The sequence below is a fragment of the Sciurus vulgaris genome (genome assembly GCF_902686455.1).
Source record: "Sciurus vulgaris genome assembly, chromosome: 8".
In the NCBI taxonomy this organism is placed as follows: Eukaryota; Metazoa; Chordata; class Mammalia; order Rodentia; family Sciuridae; genus Sciurus; species Sciurus vulgaris.
The window spans coordinates 78140778-78160631 of NC_136468.1; the positions used below are offsets into that span (position 1 = coordinate 78140778).

Genomic DNA, 19854 nt, shown 5'->3' on the forward strand with positions numbered 1-19854 from the left:
CATAGCACTTGGCAGAGGAAATCCCTCGCCTCTTAGCAGCCAGGAAGCAAAGAGAGACACAGGGAGAATGAGGACCCAGTAGCCCCTCTGAGGGCAAACCCCCAATGACCACACTTCCTTCTATGAGGTCCCACCTCTTAATGGTTCCACTATCAGTCAGCAGCTGGGGACTAAGTTTTCAATGTGTGAGCAGTTGGGGGTCATTTAAGATCCAAACCATAATGAGAGTTGTTGGGAATGCCTTCTCAGCAAGCCATATCAGCTCATTTGCTTAGAGTCATGGAAACCTGGGAACTTGCCCTATGAATTTAACAGTCACAGGTTATTCCCAGGTTTATTATTTCTTTGAATATAGATTTCTCATTAAGACTCAGAATCATCCAGTATATCTGAACACAATCAAATTTATGGACTTGTAACTACTATCAATGAGTTTTAGACTCAATTTAGGTGTCTGAACACTCTACCCATTGGAATGAGCTCTATGCTTGTCTATTCTACCAGCCTCAATTTAATGGCCTCTGCTATGATGCAATTAAAAAAAAACCTCAAATTGAATTTAGCACAATTTCGTCTCTGCCCCTTTGATAATATAGAGAATGCTTAAAGGAAGGTGCCTACCAGAAGTCAGAAAGATGAGATTAATCTTTTCCCCAACTCTTCTCTAGCTAAATATTCAACCTCAAAGCCACTACTAGCACTAACTTTAAGGTACAAAATCAATTGTCCCAACCTAGAAAGGATCAAATTATCAGACTCTCCTTCAATTTAGATTCAGGCCCCAGGCAATAAGGACACCTCTCAGTAGAAATATTATCTCTGTCAATTTTCAAATGAACCAACTTTAGCCTATATTTGTTTCTTTATTCTACACTGCAAACATAGCCAACAAAATTCAGTATTTTCTCCTAATTTTCTCTAGTGTTGCTGTTTCTACAGGTGCAAAATCAATTTCCAAAGGCACAATAAGCAATAGTTTCTGGTTTTTTGAGAGCCATAACAAGGGTCCTCTACATCCCAGCCTAGAAGAGGGGGCTTCACTGCTCTATTCCATGGCTCCCCCATTCATGCAAATACATTTTAAAACCCTCTACTGGCTCTATCCATTCCATAAATCAAGTGCAATCATACATAAAATGTACTTGGCTGGAGAAAATAAATATTCTTTATTCAAATAATATGATACAAGAACTGTGTTGGCTCATGTAATAGAAGTTAGAATACCTTCTAGGATTGTAATTTGACCGTCACCATCCAGTGTTTTCTGTCTGCTTTGCCATCTTTAAAGTTGGCTCCCAGGACAGCCTGGCAGCAAGATAGTTATAATGGTTTTAGAAATCACAACTGTATACAGGAAAACGACACAATAATATATGCAATATACAGAAAAAGAAGACCAACCTTCATTCTCTGTCATGTTTTCCTAAGATCAAGAAAACTTTACCATAAGCCTCCGGCAGAATTATCTCTATGTTCTGTTGACTAGGATTAATTTCAATTCCTAAACTAATAACCAGTATGGGAAATAACATTATCATGATTATATCAGACACAAAATTTAGGATAGAATTGGTATAGGGAAAAAACTACCATGACCACAACAAATACATGTTCATTGTCCAAGTAATTTTAGATTTAATGTACAAATAGAAAGCTATTTTGTAGAAAAGGTCCTTAAATAATAGGGGTTCCTACTAGGTAAAATGATATGCCTCCAGTACAGTCTTTCCATTAGAATTTTCTAAGTATCCCTAAGAAGTATTAAACTGGGTGATGATTAGCAATCATGGTGATTCTTTACTATAACCTCTTAAGACTACATACTCTCCCTTTAACAGTACGAGACCCATGGGAAGCTTCAAAACCACATTGGACTTTAAAACAAATAGACTTCATTTTAAATTCTAGTTCTTACTGTTTAGGCAAATTGTTCTGTTTCCTCATCAGTTAAATAAAGACACTAATACAATCTCATAACATAGGATACTGAGTTTCAAGTAAAAAAAAAAGTGTTTGAAAGCATCTGCACAGAGTCCTGTATATGCAAGATAATGGATTTCTACTTACTTTTCCTTTCCCAAGTACAATTTCTTTTCATAAATTTCCTCTGCTTAAATCAAATGCTGTCATCCCACTTAAGTACTCATAGATAGGTGTTCAAGTAAGATATTATGTTATCCTCTAAGGTGGGTCCTTATAATTTCAATATCCATTAATAATAATGTTGCCTAAAGTATCTAGTATGTATAATTTATTTTAACATTATAAGTCTTATAAAAGAAAAATATAAAAGTTCCCAATCTATGAAGTAAAAACCTATATAAACTATATTACAATGTAACATATTTGTAATTACCAATGTATGAACCCACATTATTACATCATTTAATATCCTACATGATTACATCATTTGATTGGTATCAGTTGATTATTAAAGCAATGAAGGCAAGAAAAACAAGAAATAATCTTTAAATTTTCCCACATATTTGTTTTCAACATATTAGCACACATTGTCCATTTTTCCAGAAAAATATTGTAAGTAGGTTTATATACAATATGCAGTACTTTAATTTGGCAATAAATTCATTAAGATATTCTTACATTTTTGTAAGATTTGATAAGAAATCATTTTTGTAAGTTTTGATAACAAAAATAAGCATATCAAGGACGATATCAAAATGTTAGATGTCATTTCTTTGGGAGATTTTATGGACTGAACATTTGTGCTTTCCTTACCTAAATTCTTATGCTAGAGCCCTGATCTCAATGTCTTAAGAGTTTATTTAATGCCATAATAATTGGAGGTGGAGACTTCAGTATGCAGTCGTGTCATGAAAGTGGAGTCCTTGTGAATGTGATTAGTACTATTGTAAAGCAAAGCCAGAGAACTTTTCTCTGATGTGAGAATACAAAAAGTCAGTCTTGGTCATCAATCTGAAACACAGCTCGCAATAGAATCCAATCATGCTAGCATCCTGATTTGGAACTTCCAGCCTCCAGAATAACAAGAAATAAATTCCCACTGTTCATAATCCACCAATCTATATAAAAAAAAAAAAAATTGTTCTAGTGCACTAAATCAAGAGAAGGGGAAAGAAATTGAAAGGAATTTACTGGTCAATACATTTATTTTTTTCAACAAAAATGTTAAAAATAATAGCCTACTCAACCAAATGTACTACATCATCAAAGAAGTCTTGGCCTTACGATATGGCATTACACAATTCATGTTTATTAAATATTTTGGTTCCTGTTTTTTTTAACAATAAGACAACAATAAAATGTGCTCCTGGAGTACTCAATAGAGTAGAATCTACAGGACTCAGAGATGTGAAATAAGAGGACTCAGTCCTACCATCAACTGTTGCAATGTCTTCAATAACATCGATTAACCTATATGGAAAGTTAGTATCTATGAAACAAGATCTCAAAAGGATTTTTAATATTCTAATTTTAGTATATAAATTTATAAAAACAAACACTAAATGCATTAAAAGATAAAGTATTTCAATGAAAAATTCCTCTGATTTTCAGAATTCCTTCTTTTCAGGAAAGGTTTTAATCATTCAAAGAGATCCTTGTAATTAGTCAATGAAAAGAGAACCTTTCCCTTTTTGTTTCCATCATGTTAGCAGTGTTAGAAACAATCAAATAACTTCAATCTTAGTTTCAAGCATTATGCAGATATTTTCAGACTAAAATGGTAAAGATAAGGTTTTCTTTCCTCAAGTGTCCACCTCATGCTACCTACCTGACAAAAGTACCTGGGTCCATAATAAATTATGGGCCATATGGTTTCTGTTCTATTCTGGTCTCCTGTATTTAATTAACCATGGTATAGTGAGAACATTTACTCTATCTCTCTGCTAATCTCTAGAGAATTTTCTAAAACCTGAACTTAATGATACTATTTCTGGATTATTGCCCAATAAGTACATTTAAACCTTTCCATTCAGACCAAAAAAAATTTATAACCCATGATAGTATAAATAGTTTAACAAACAAAACAGAAAATGAGACACTTTACCGAATCCTTTTCAATTTTAAATTTTGCTTATTGATTTTTAAAAATATTAATCCAACAAACAGCAAATAATGCGTTCAGCACAATTAGAGATATTATGAGGTAAATATAAATATACAAAACATAAAAATGCTTAAGTTTTCATGTAAGAGAAATGACATACTTGGTAGATATGCAGTAATAGGGTAATAGTGTAAGGGAGAGTGGAGATTTATACGGTCACAGCAGTTAATTACACTGGATATGAATAAGACATCCTTGAAGATTTTTGGGAAGTGCTACCCTGGATGAGCCTTTGGGCTACAATGTGTTGTTTATATAAATGAAGAATTGAACCAAAACCAGGATGACCTGTATGAACTAGAACAAAGTCATTATTTCAACCCCTATGTAACCTACTCTGGTTCTGTTGTTTTTGTTGTTGTTTTGTTATTTTGGTATTGGGGGTTAAACCCAAAGTCACTTTAACACTGAGCCACATCCCCAGCCCTTTTATTTTGAGGATTTCACTAAGTTTCTTAAAAGCTCACTAAATTTCTGAGGCCAGTCTCTTAAATTACCATCCTCCTGCCACAGCCTCCCACATTGCTGGGATGACAGGCCTGTGCTACCTCACCAGACTGTACTTTTCAATAGTTAGGAAAACTAGAACAAATGTATAGAGTGAGGGAAAGAGTTGATGAGGTGAGGGTATGCTGCTAAACAGATTAGTATTTAAGTGCTTAGTTCATATTAAAGATAGTGATATGGTTCCAAATCATACTGATTGAAAATGAATTATTGGTGAGAGAAGAATGGAGGAACTTTAGATTATGTAAAGGGAAATGAGAGGGGGGTATGAAAGATGGTGGAATGAGACAAATATCATTACCCTATGTACATGTATGATTACACGAAAGGTATGAATCTACATCATGCACAGCCATAGAAACAAAATGATGTACCCCATTTGTGTACAATGAATCAAAGAGCAGTCCATAAAAAAGAAAAAAGAAAATATAAAAACATACACATATAAATATTTCAAACAATGCGTCATACAGTATTATTGTTGCTATTAAAGGCTTAGACTTCCAACTAACTTAGGATTCTGTTCTACGTCTGCCTCTGTGAGTAGCATGACCTTGGCCAAATTACAGAAATCCTCTGAGCCTTTTTTTTTTTTTCCTTACCTACAAAACTATAATAATCCCCCTGAAGGGATTGTTATGAGCTTGATGTCAGACACCTAAGTTCAGTGTAGGAACACAATAGTCCCTCAGTGAATAATATTCATCATCATCTACCCAATATTGCAAAAACAGTATAATCAATTAAATGGCATTGACTTTTATGCACATTTCTTTGAAAAGAAAGCCTCACACAGATAATGTGAAGACTAACATTGGCATTCTGTATTTTTCCAATTCAAATGTATTCTATAGATAATAAATGACTAATATATACCCGATCTTTCAGCTCCTGTACAAATTCCTTTACAAGTTTCATGATATAAGGTATCATGATTTCAGATTTTCTTTTCAGATTTTCTTTTCAGATAAATAACCACAAGAAGAAAGAAAGAAAACCAAATAGAAAGGAAACAACAAGAGGTTGAATGAATGACCCCCTGTAAACATTCAATATGTTACATCACTCAGCATCTCCCAAGGCACTGGTGCACAGATACAAATAAACAAACTTCAAAACAGATTTCAGCATTTTCAATGTCTTCTCTCTGGCTGATATAGGTCATCAAGACTAGAGCCAATCTTACCAAGAGCGAGGTTGAGATCATGTACATTAGCAAGTGAAATATTCCCTAATGAATAAAATCACAAATGTAGACACTGAAGACTTGTCAAAATAGTTTAGGTACAAGAGAAGCACTTTTCTGTAGCCTGATCTCATTTAACATTCACAGAGATAAGACATACACCAGAAAAAAAACCAGAAGGTACGCTGAATTCTACCAAAGACAATACTGTCTACAAAACTGTGGCTGCATATCTACTTTCTGATAAGTGGGAAGCATTAGCAAATGAGCATTTAGATGTTTGAGCAAGAACTACCACATATCCATATTCATGGAAAATATGAATCAGCAACAAAGGCAAAAGTGTAAGTTCGGCCAAAAAATGAATATTCATAATATTGGCAGTACCACACGGGTTTATTTAAACACAACTGTTATGATTTCATATTGGTATTCTGCCTAACAGCAACACTGAAAATCAAAACACAACACGGCATAGGACAATTCATCAAGAATGCTTGTTTAGTTACCAAGAAGAAAAGGGAGACTAGCAGTAACCATAGAGGAATGACTTTTCTGTATAGGAAAGAATACTGTGCAGGAATAGAATATAGAAAATGTCGAGTGCAGAATCCCCAGACAAAGTACCCAAGATGAGTAGCAGGTTTGGGAAATCCTATATAAAGATAAAATAGCTTTAGCCTGTCAAGTCTGAACATTTTGATTTCTATCTTCCCTCTTCTCAATTATCTTAAAAAAATTTATCTTAATCTAAAACCCTTCAATATGAAACTACAGTGGAGGGACCTTTACTTATGGCAGATAAATCTTTCAAAATCTCTCATATCATAACTTATTGGTTCACCATAGTCTATGAAGATTGAATTAAAAATGCAAACACAGAAGACTAGACTTTCAAACATGAGGCTACAATGAAAGTTCATCTAAACATAAAAATGTCAAAACAGCTTACAGACACACAAACCAGATGTCCATGTGCTAGCAGCGGGTATACCTTTACAAATGTCTGTTTCTGTTGTTTCCATGTTTCATTAGAAGCTGTCCAGACAAAGCTAAACCAGAAAGCTATTTTTAATTATTGGTCTTTAATAGAAGATACCTCAAATTTAGAGGTACTCTTTTGTGAGATATATATATCTATATATGTATATATATAGATATATAGATATACATAGATATATATAGATATAGAGATGTATATATATATAGAGAGAGATGTATTTATATATATATATTTTATATATATATATAAATATATTATATATATTTTATATATATATATAAATATATTATATATATTTTATATATATATAAATATATTATATATATTTTATATATATATATAAATATATTATATATATTTTATATATATATATAAATATATTATATATATTTTATATATATAATATATATTATACATATATATAAATTACCGAAAAAATTGGGAATTTAAGCCATTTTGGGCAATAGAAAGAAAGGTATTAAGTATATGGAAGTTTGGATCACTGTGTTAGAAAATTAATGAATTAACTGTAATTGAACAGCAAACATTCCTCAATAGATTTATTCTAGTTGGCTTCCAATAGATAACTAGCAATGAAAAGCAAAAAGGGAACCAAAAAATAGGCCTGATCATGTTATTCCTCCAGTTAAATTCTCAAAGATTTCCCTTGTCTTTTAAGTGTGGTTTTTAGAATTAGCTCCAATCCAGCAATTTTGCAGAGATTTTCCTAACACATTCACTACTGAGGATTCTCTTCAACTTGAGAATCTCTCAGAGCCTCTAACACTCAGTCATCTTACGAGTATCAATTGAACAATACATGTTAACCTTGAATTTTAGGAATGTGCTTAAATTCTCTTCATCAATTATAAAATCCATATGTACTTGAAAATAATTTGTTATCTACAAAATTCTGAGAGTCAAATAGATTTGAAGACTTTGGAAATTGCTTTATGGCTTGCAGATTAGCAACCACTCCAATGGTGAGGAGACTAAGAAATTAGGGATTTCTGAGGCACTCTGTCTACTTTGAATGTTGTAGCTCCATTTTCCAGCACTTTGCAATCAGATAGTATGTGCATTCAATATTTATTTTTTGAAATAATGAATTATTTAAGACCAGGGTTCAGTTCCTAATTTTAAGACTTTGGGGTTTTACACTGATTGCTTCCATTAATGTACTAGGTATCTGAGAAGTTCCTTCCCTCAGCTCCTCCAAAATTTGCCTGAATGTCATCTGGGGTAGTCAGTGTCCCACCTCCATTCCCTTAATGCTATTATTTAATAAAATGCTATTATTTATTAAAGCATGATTCATGTACTTATGACAAAACACATACTATAAGTGTAAAGAACTTAATGAGTTGACAAATACACAGACTATATCCACCATCCAATACATACAATATTACTATTATCCCTTTTGATATTTTATGATTTTTACTACAGCAGATTAAAGGTTCTACAATGCTAGAACCTCTTGTAAAAGAAATTATACAGTATGAAATCTTTTATAAATGATCTCTATTGCTTAGTATGTTTTCAATAGGCAACCTTGTTGCTGTTTCTGTAGATTTTTTTAACTTTTAAGTTTCTATCATCTTGAATTTATTTCTGCTTTGTGTTAAAGATGGAGGTTGAATTTCAGTGTTTCCTATTAAATGTTTCCAACTGTACTATAACAATTCACTAAAATATTTTCCATTCTCTATTGAAGGACTTTTATGTTTTTTGTCAAAAGTCAATTGATATATAATGGATGTCCATTGTAGATTCTATTTGTTTATTTCCTCTGTTTCTTTTAAAATTTGTTCTTTTTATTTATACTTGACAATAAAATCTACTATTTCTTATACCAATTCCACAAAGCTCACAGACTGATAAATCTTGAAATCAGTTTGTCAACTGACTTACTATTCCTTTAAAATTTATTATTAGTGTACACTCTGTATTTTCACATAAATTTGAGACTTAAGTTGTCACTTTCAAAAATAATGTGCCTTGATATTTTAATTGGGCTGCATTGGATTATAGCTCACTTGGTAGAGAATTGCATATCATATTCATGGATTGACAAGATACTTTTTATTTAGTTTTTATTAATTCCTTTCAGCAGTGTTTTCATTTTTAAGTATAGAAATCTTGAACATTTTTCCACACTTACATTTCTAGGGTTTTTATATTTTTATCATGCTACTTTAATAGTTTAATGTTAATTTCTAGTTTTTTCTAGTACATGAAAATAAAACTAATTTTTAAAATTTTTGACCATATATTTTAAAAAACAATAATGTCCTGACATTAATTAGGGACTAGTTATGTGACTATTTCATAAAATACTTATTTAAAACTTGAGAAGTCAACATCCCACATAGATAGTAGAAAGCGTCCAAGTTTGCTTCAAAAACCAGTTTTGTTTATAATTTGTGAAATAGTCATGTTCTCTCAATCTCTCATAAATTAAAAACTATATAAACTTTAAGATAATTCCACTATGTTTTAATTTGCTGCTCCAATAAGCTTAGGAAGAAATAAGTATAAATACCATAACTATAAAAGAGGTTTCATATCACATACATACATACACCTTCATGAAGTAGAAAAATAAATGCCTTAAGACACAGTCCTTTGTGTGTTCACATGCCGGGATGTGAACAGGGCCAATTCACTCAGCTTTAATTTCTTCATTTAAGCAGGTTTCTCTCCCAAAACGCTCCTCAGGAATTCAGAGCTTTCCTACTCTCTCCATCCCCAATCCCTACTTCAACTAATAGCACTGAATCTGATATTTTATACATTGTATCTGATTGGATGATTTCATTTAATAACAGTGATAAACTTTTACCAGGATCAAGCCATTTAAACCTCAATATAGACTTAAACATCTTTTCCACCCATGATAAAAAAAAAAAAAAAATCATTAGCAAGTAGATAGAAGACTAAAAGGGGAAGAGAGGCCCTAAAATTCCATTAGGAATTCCTGTGCTAACCCTAGAGAAAACTGAATATAGGCTATATTGTGGGTAGTGGGGAGTCTGAATCCAGTTCTTTATTCTCCAGATACATACTACAATGCCATTGTCCTAGAAGGACTGAGATAGAAGAGACCTTCATCAAGTGAATGAGACATGACATTATTATCTCTAGCTCCTTCTGCAAATCTATTCTGCATAAATAGTCTTCATCAAAGCCAACTCCTCCTATTCTGGCTGCAAGGAGATTTCATACACACAAATAGTTTTGCTACTGCTTGTCTTACAAGTCTCAAACTCCCTTATCCAACATCTACTTATACCCCTTTGACTCTAAGCTTTTCCCTAAAATTGTGAAGTTTCTAACAAAATAACATGTCATGGAGCTACAATTTGTCAACACAAATGTACTGTTACCCAGCTTTGCATGACTGTGACAAAATACCTGAAATAAACAACAAGGAAGTAAGATTTATTTGGGCTCATGGTTTCAGAGGTTTCACTCCACGCTTACTTAACCCTGGTGCTTTTGGATCTGTGGTGAGGCGGATCTGTGGTGAGGCAGATCGTGGTGGGGAATATGTGGTAGAACAAAGGTGTCCATCCCATGATAGCCAGAAAGCAAAGAGAGAAAGAAGAAGGGGCCAGAGTCCCACTATGCTCTTCAAGGGTGCACCTTCCCGTGATCTAATTTCCTTCCACTAGGTCCCACCACATCTCAGTAGACCATGGCTCTAACATGGGGTCCTGAGGACCAATTAAGATTTGAATATAACATGTGCTAAATCTATATCAGAAAAATCTATGGAAAATACTACTCTACCCAGGAGAATCCAAGCGCTAAAGACAACTAACTTTGGATTTACTACTTATAATAAGTTTTATTGTGATGTACTGATTCCATAAGTTTTTTCTAAAACAAATTAATTATGATGCATATGGTATACTTTCCACTAAGGGTGAAGGTAGAGGGTACTGAAGACCAAGACAAACCAGACTGAACAGTCACTAGCCTGACCTACCTTAATACTCAACATACTTTAATGTGAAATCATATTCTAATATGTTTAAAACTGTTCTGTTTTCTGAGGCTATTTGGGGTTTTTGTTTCTTTGTTTTATGTTTTTGTCTTAAAATACCTAAAGAACATAACATTTTCTAGTAATGTTGGGAAGGTGACATCTTGAAACCAGTAGGATGAGAGGTTGGAGTGAAGAATTTCATAGTTTAAGCATCTTCCCAGTTCATTTGGACAGATTTTCAAAACCATCATTATTCTTCCAACCCCATTAAAAAATCTAGGTGGTAATTTTTTTAAAGCATGAAAAACACTGTTTACTATGTTCTTTATAATATACAATTAGGTGCCCAACCCAAATCAAAGTAAGCCACACAATGATGTCTGGAAGCAAAGATAATTAAGATAAGCAGATAATTAAAGTGGGCAGAACCTGAGAAGCTGTATTATGGCTCTCTGGTACCCTCTGGAATATATCCCACCAAGCCAAATTTGGCAGTGAAACAGCAAGTCTCTGAGAACTAGTCCTCCCATGTATTTCCATAGAGATATATTTTTTTAATAGAGTTTAATTTTTAAACTGGCTCGTCCTACATTTCTTGCCTTTCTTTTCTCAGTCCCACTGTAGGTAACTGCAGTAGCCCAGGAAGGACTCCCCCTGGGTCTTGATGACAGCACAGCCAGGGCCAGATCCAGCTATACTGAGATGGACATTCAAAGAAGGGCAGAAGAGGCCTTCCTGCTTTAGAATGAGCTCCTTTTGTGGGATTCTCAGCTACCCTCTGACAAGGTCTGAGGAAGTATAGCAATAACCTGAACAGTCAACTAACTTAAATATCTACCTCTACATGCCCAGGGTCAGGCTGTGAATGGCCCTCCCTTTAATATGACTTTCTCGAGGAATCGCTTCAGGCTGCCCTGCATGTCCCGTTCCACATCTGCCCATCCATTCTTGATACCAAGGGAACTGGTCATTTTCTTCAGGTACATTTGTGTTTTTTCACTCCTAAGAACTGATGATAGAGACTGGGTAAAGTTAACAATACCCACTTCATAAAACTATACTAAAGTTTCAATGACCATGCATATGAAAAGTGCCTGGTACACTGTGCTCAAAAAATTTTCATCACTTCTTGACATTAGAATTAGTACTGTGAATGGCTGATTTTAACCAATACCCTTTATTTGGAAGCTTCCCCAGGCTGGGCATGTGTGGGACAAAAATGATATACACAATCAGAGTTACAGTAGGGTTTTTTAAACTGGGATGACTATAAAAAAAAAAAAAAACTATACGCATTAATATATATGTATTGGAGAGGAATTCAGTCTAAGACTCAGAGTCTAGAGAAAGCCCATGTTTGAGACTTCATAATTGGAAAATTCATTGTCCAGAACAAAAACCTGTCTTTATAGATTAGATGAGAAAGTTCCTTAGCATCAAAATTTCTGGTCACACAAAAGCAGTAATGATTCTTATTTTCATTTTCCTTGCATAGCAAACATAGTGAAGCCAATTAATTCACTCTTAAAACTGTGCTGTTTTGATAGTAATATGCCTTCTTATAACCTAATGATGTATATTATTTTCATATTCAAATTAGGCAAACTATTCATTACTCAAATGCTGACAATCATGTTTTAATGAAACACAACAGATACTCTGTTCACCTGACAACATAGTTGGGAATCCCCCCCGCCAACCCATAAAAGCAAAACCCTACCCAAACTCAGGTCAGACAGAATAAGGTAAACACGACAAACATGACACACCTACATCATGAATGCACCATTGTGAGTCTGAAGAATGCTTGAGGCCAAGAAGGAAAACCTCATTATGAAATAAAATCACACACCTGGGAAGAACAGAAACTACTGTGAGGGTGGAGAATGGGGACTAGGCTGATGGGAGGGTGATGGCAGGAGGCTTTCTACAGCGCACAATTGCACCCCCACACACACCCGCCAAAAAAAATCCAGAAAGGAAAAACATTGGTATTGTGTCGTATGCAAAAGAAAAAAAATCCCAAAACATAAAACAACATAACTAGTTACAATTTAGAACTACCTTCACAACTTTAAATGTCAAACTAGTAATATCTACAGTTCTGTTGGAAAATCAGTAAGTTTTTTTCATTTGAGATTTATATAATAAAAAGTGAGAACGGTGGAACTCCCGACACAGACTGGCTCTGCCCCAAACTCTACAAATAAGAAACAAATGAACTCTAATATGACTTTTACAATGTAAGGTCATGTCCCTAAGAATGACTCCAGTCCCAGTTTACAGGCTTCCTAAGAAAGCTCAAGGCTGCCAGGGCAATTTATCTTTGTTCTAACCAATGCCAGGTGATGACTGCCTGATCTGCCTTCTTACAATTCTTACTAATGAGGGCACACTACTATAAATCCTTCCTGTCTCCTTTGAGACATATATGTGGCATCTGTAACTGAGGAATGTCTTTCTCCAGGAACTGAAAGTCATTTTTCTGAAATGGCATCTTTAGGAAGGATAGTCTCTTTCTTCTAGATGCCATGAGAATATAGAATCCTTACCTTCTAAATTGACAGCTAGCAGACACAGCTGGCCTAATCACATTAACCCTAACCAAACTTTTGTAATTTTTCAACTGAGATGTGCTTTCTCCCCATCTCAACTCCTTCAATCTCCTTTTAAAATGCCCAGTTACCTCCACACAAATAGAAATGAACCTAATGTCAGTCAGTTACTGACTAAATTCTGTTTTCACTGCTTTAACTAATGTCTGGCATTATTCTTGATAGTAATTTGCACCTGTGATATGTGTGAAAGATGTTGAATGACTCATTTTTAAAATAGCAATTAATATCATAGCATAAAATTTTCTCAATCAAATGCATCAGAATAAATGACAACTACAATATTTAATGCTCTTAAGTCTAATAATTCTATAAACACACACATGCTATTTAGCCTGATTCTTAATTTCAACATTGTACAGTGAGGTTCACCAAAAAAGAGAATATTAATTACATAAAAAAATAAAGTCATATTTATTACCATTATTATAAGATTATGACTGATATTTCCAGATGGAACTTGCTCATCTAACCATATGCTCAAACAATAAAGGAACTTTTTGGAAAGAACTTCAGTAAATATTTTTCTCTCACTCAATGAGATATTTTTGCATATCAAGAGAATATATTATGGCAGATCCTGGTTTCCAGGTTTTGTGAATTTCAAGGAGCTGGACATACCGTTCTAAGGTATTCCAAAAACATTACCTTAAGGTTTGTCAACTTTGAAAGGAAGTGGCTTTCATTCTATGGACAATATTGCTTTTTTTCACAAATAGATGAATGTCTACCATGTACATGAGGTCTTGTGCAAGCTGAAAACAGGTTATGTTTGCATACTCAAGTAACTTACTCTTCATCATTTTAGTGATTCAAATTCAAGCCTCAGTATAACTAGAAACCATTCAATGTTAAGGGCCTTGGAAAACATTCTCTTATGATAGATATTAAAAATTTCATCTGCCAACCTCCAATCTCCATAATACTTCAAAAATGATTTCTTCTACAAGAGCAGTATTTAAATACAACAGTTCCATTCATGAGTTTCTAGATACTCGACATATGATCTAAATTAAACATCATGTTCACAGCATTCACATTCCTACAAATTCAAATCACTTATGAAGTTTTATAATTATTCAACACACAGAAATCCAATTAGAAATGTAATTCACTGCCTAATTTGATTTCTAGGCAGCATATAATTAATTAGGCTACAGCAATTATGTCTTAAGATTTCTTATTAAATTAAAATTTCTTTGTAAACAATTCAAAATAAAATCACAAGGCTTTTCACAAAGTTTTTTTTTTATAAAATCTAAGTATTATATATGCTTAAATGACTAGTATTGTGAAAGATTAACAAATTGGCATATCATCAGTTCCCTTAAGCATCAATGCAAACCAACCAGACAATGAATGTTCACACGGTAATGTGGTGAGAAAGCATGCAGAAACCTGAAACAAAACATCTAGTACATAGATACCAGAAACTGTTATTGCTTAACATTTTACCAGGAAAAGGACAGAGCTATCTTTCAATTCAAAAGGAGCCGTATTTCTGTTCATTTCTGATTTAACATAAATATTTTTCTCAATATTTTTGAGCTACATCTAAGAATAAGGATGAATAATTCTAACACACATTTTTTATGTGTCCAGAAAAAAAATTTATTGCAAAGTAAATAAATTCAAATGATAATTATTTATTCTGAAAGTTGAAAGGAGCTATCAAAGAAACAAATCCTCCATAGTACAATTTTCTTCAATAAAATACAGCATTTGAAGTTTCTAAAAAATTTTTATTTATATTGAAATAAAAGTAAATATGTTGATTCTATTTGTAAAATTTTTGAGTTCTTACATTTAAAAAGTGTACAACTTCTCAAGGTTTCTATATAGGTACTAGTACTTGTTTCTGCTTTTTAATCCTTTAACCTTTTATTTCTCTTTCATCTTATTGTACTATTTTAGGTCATCCAGCACAAAGTTAACTAGAAAAGGCAAACGTGGCATTCTTTTCTTGTTAAACAATGCCCTAATACATTAAATATGATGTTTGCCTTACATTGTTGGTATATAACATTATCAACTAAAAACCTTTTAACTCTAGCCTCAGTTTGCTAAGAATTTATCATCATTGCAGTAACAAATTTTATCACCTCTTTTCTCCAACTGCTGAAATATCACTATTTCTCTTGTTTAACTTGAATGTGTGATAAATTATTACAGCTGGATTTTTAAAAATCAACAAACTCTGAATATGGGCAAGTCACCTAGGACTAGTTAATAAAAGGAATATCTGCATGGGCTATCATAATTGAACTAGAAAATAAATATAAGTTTTATGAGCCAACTTAAGAAGAGTCAGAATCAGTATTTCTGATGGAAATATTGGGACAGAGTCACTTTTTTTCCCACTGAGTTTACTAGATAGAATATACTGGAATCAGCTGGTGATTATGTTTAAAACACAGGAGAATGAAGAACCAATCTACTTGGCACTGGTAGGGGTGATGAAGAGACAGACAAGCAAAAGGGAGACAAGTGCACGTTTTACATTTGGTTCCAAAGTCAAATTCAAACTCCTAGATTTTTCAATTTATTGTTATATCAAACTATTGTGTTTCTCACATTTGAAATTTAAAAGTTTCAACTGATAAAACAATTTGTGCATCGATTCATTAAATTGGCTTAAAAATCCACAGTGCCTGGATTTTCCTCCAGAAATTTAGCTAAAACTGACATAAGTGCTGCATTTTAAGATAGTTTTTCAGTTATCATGAAATTGTGTATGGACAGCATAATATTGAATTGTACATATGATCACAGAGCTAAACATTAATTCATATTTACTGACACATTAGAGATGAACACTATACTCAATATTTCAAAGTAACTGATTACAAATTTAAAGATAGGATTGAAATTTAGTTATTTCATAAACTATCACCAGTGCATGTTTCCTAACTTGTTAAAAATTACAAATCTATCTGCCTAAGTTGTAATTTTTAATTTACAAAAGGAAATTTACAGTTTCCTTCTTAAAATAAAAATTTGGGTGCATTCAGTACTTTGGCCAAAAATTTATGGCATTTAAAATACCACAAAGAAAAATATGACACTTGAGGAACAAGCTAATCTAATCAAATTGATATCTAAAGAATAAAGGACAATTAAAATTTTATGCAAGGAGTTAGAAATGGTGACTAAATAACTGTTAAAATAAACTCTGGATATTTGATAAGACAATTATCAAATTTTAAGACATCTGTTCCAGTTGTACATTCAGAGTAAAATTTAAAGGTTGAAGAGGAAAATTCTCTTTCCTTCCTATGCCTTGTCAAGAGAATCTGTAACAGCAAAATAAAATTTAGTAATTTCTCTGACTTCCCTGAATCTTTATAAAAGAATAACTTGGCAAGCTTTTAAAATTTAAAGAATTATTTCTCTTTATTCCCTATTTAAGTCAGGAAATTTACAATTCACAAAGTCCTGGAAGAGAAAACTCTGTATTGTTTCATCCTAGCACATATACTTTCTTATTAAGTTACAAACATATATCAACTTAAAAGATCTTTAGTCTTTGACTATACAGGATTTCATATAAGCAGCCACACTATCAGCAGAAGGCAAAACATTTCTGCTACTTATTTTCATGAATTTACCATAGGGTCACAGCCACTATCACCTACCTAATCTCTCAGAAACATGTCCACTGAGATAATTAAACTCAAACAAAAAGTATGCAGTTTTCACCCAATTATTCTAATATAGCTCCTTCAATGAAACCTCCTCCCAAAGGCTAGAGTCAAGTATAAACCATCATCTGCCATTCCAAAAATATTTGCAGGACCTTTAACATACTTAAAAACAAATAAAGCAAAATAAACAAAAAAATTTTTCCTAAAACCTTAGAAATACTAGAAAAAATTTGAGAAAAAGTAAAATTATATACTTGTGATTTACTGGACATTTGTGAAGAAATCCATGTTCTTGTGATGTTGCTTCCAAAACTTGGGGTTCTCTTGGTTTATTAGAAAATCTGAAAGAATTTAGGAGGTACAAGCGCAGAAATTTTTAATGAGGTTTTTAAATAACATTGCTCTTAGTCCATTCTGTGCTGCTCTAACAGAATACTGATAATGAATATTACATAATAAAAGAAATTATGTATATCATGACTCTGGAGAAAGCCTTCTTGCTGCACAGTAACATGGCATAAGGCATTACATGGATAAGAGAGATCAAGTCAAACTCATACTTTCAAGGACCCACAATGACACTAGAGGGCAAAGAGCTCATGAGTTAGTCACCTATTAAATCTCCTGCTTCCCAACATTCTTGCATTGGAGATCAAGATTTCAAGACAATTACTTTGGGGGTAAAATTCAAGCCAATGCAACTATTCAGATCACCTTTTGAAAAGTATTATAACCCCCACCTATTAGGTTTATATAATTGCTTAAACATAATTTTTTAGACTAAATGAAATGCCTTCATTAATGAATTATAATCAAAGTTCAAAAAGAGTTGTCATTACATGTTTTAATCTGGGCTGTAGGATGTTTTAGAATTATACAACCTTTTTCACGTAAAAAGTGAGATTTCGGGGTCATGCCTAATCATTTATACATGGTGTAGCAATGGACACCATAACTACCTTTATAGGGATTTCATACTTAGGGCTTTATTTTGTTTCTCCTTAAAAGAGTAAGAGAAATACAATTAAGTTTACACTAATGCTGGACTTTCTTAAATTAAAAAAAAGACCACCCTCCCTGAAGAACCTAAATCCTTTAATTGCATCAAAACATTTTAAATATGGAGTCAGAAATTTAATAAAGGGATAAGAGGATTAAAGTGGTAAAGAACGTGCACAATTAAATTTAAACCCCAGTACATTTAGTAAAACTTACTGTTCCCACTTAAAATTCAAAACTGAACAGATATAATCTAACTTACTTAACCAAACTGTCCTCTTTTACTAGGAAAAAAAAAAATAGAGATATATGGTATAATGTATGGGAATTAAAAAATATATAAATGCATATGCCACACCAAATAAATCTGTATGTAGCTTGATATTTGGTAATCAGTGCCTTTTCCCAGCAGCACAAATTCACTACAGAAAGAAAATGTTATTTGTGGTAACCTTGCTTTACAATAAAAATGAAATCTACTGAAACCAGTAAATTTAATGTAAGGACATACTTGTAGGTGACATATAGATTTGTTTAGTGGTTCATATTTTAATTCTTTTCATTTAGCCCAAATTACATTTTGCAAGCCTATGAACAAAAAATTAACCTATCAGTGAGAGCAAAAGGGCAGAACAGAGATACCCAGCACTTGCCTACTTTTCCACAAGACAGAGACTAAATGACAGGTGTAGAGGTATATGTTGGTGTAGTGTGTGGCTGTGGGAGAGCACAGGACTTCAACAGCAGAGAGAGAGAGAGACTTGGTGAAACTCACAGATTTTAGTTAGAGTATCAAGACAGACAAAATACCCTAGGTACCTATATCACCAAAACAAAGCCAGAAAAGGAGAGTATTCCCTCTGAAGAGGTACAGGTGAAAGACTTGCATCAATCTCCATAAGTGCAGAATCTGACATGTTGTAGACATACAGTCTAAACAGATAAGAGACCTAAAATATACACAGCAAAACTAGCTTTAGAGAAGTTCACTGCATTTCCCAGCAAATTATCAGGGTGACATAATCAGAAGCCATCTTGAGAAGGATGCTACTATCTAAGGGGTCAGAAACTCAACATTTTTCCATCTCCAGGACTCCACCACCCCTCCGATGCACCACCTCAGCTGGCAGTGATCTTGTGAGACAGTTTTGGTTTGGGGAAGTGACTGACAAACACACTGAGAGATCTATACTGTGGGAAATGTGGACGGCAATGTGGAGGGGAGCAGAAAGTTCTCAACTCGAAATCAACATTGGAGACAGCCTGCCCTCTGTGATGAGGGGCAAGCGGAGCAGCATACAGTTGTACACAGGAGCCAGAGATGAGAGCACAGGGATTGAAGGTGACAGATCACATGGATCCTGCCACTTCAGTACCAGCACAGATCTTTATGACTCCATTGTCCCTCCTTTCCTCAGATGCATCCAGAGTCACATAGTAGCAACAGCATTCATCCTGTCCAGAGAGCACACAGCCTAAAAAGTTCCAGAGAGAATGCTGCCTGGTGTGTTCTACATTCCACAGTACTCCTTCCACAGCTAATTCAGCTGAGAGGAATTACGGCTAGTTTCAGTCACAAATCACCAACATTAGTCACCTGGCCTGTACTACAACTTGAAAGAATTGAGGATGGAAAACCCCCAGCTACTGCCCTGTACATGGGTCGCACAGCCTAAGAAGACTCAGAAGATTTGTTTGGCATAAATCCCAAGCATCTACCATTGTTCCTTCATCCAAATAACTCGGTGGGGAGAAAATTGGTTTATGTTTATTTTATATTTTTCTTAATTTTTAATTTAGTATAGTCATGGGAACCAAA

The 19854-nt window shown here is 33.5% G+C and overlaps 1 protein-coding gene across 1 annotated transcript in view; it reads right to left on the reverse strand.

The window, feature by feature from the left end:
* CRPPA (CDP-L-ribitol pyrophosphorylase A) overlaps positions 1-19854 on the reverse strand; it is a 369555-nt gene that overhangs the window by 95829 nt on the left and 253872 nt on the right. The gene's annotated exons all lie outside the window — the stretch shown is intronic.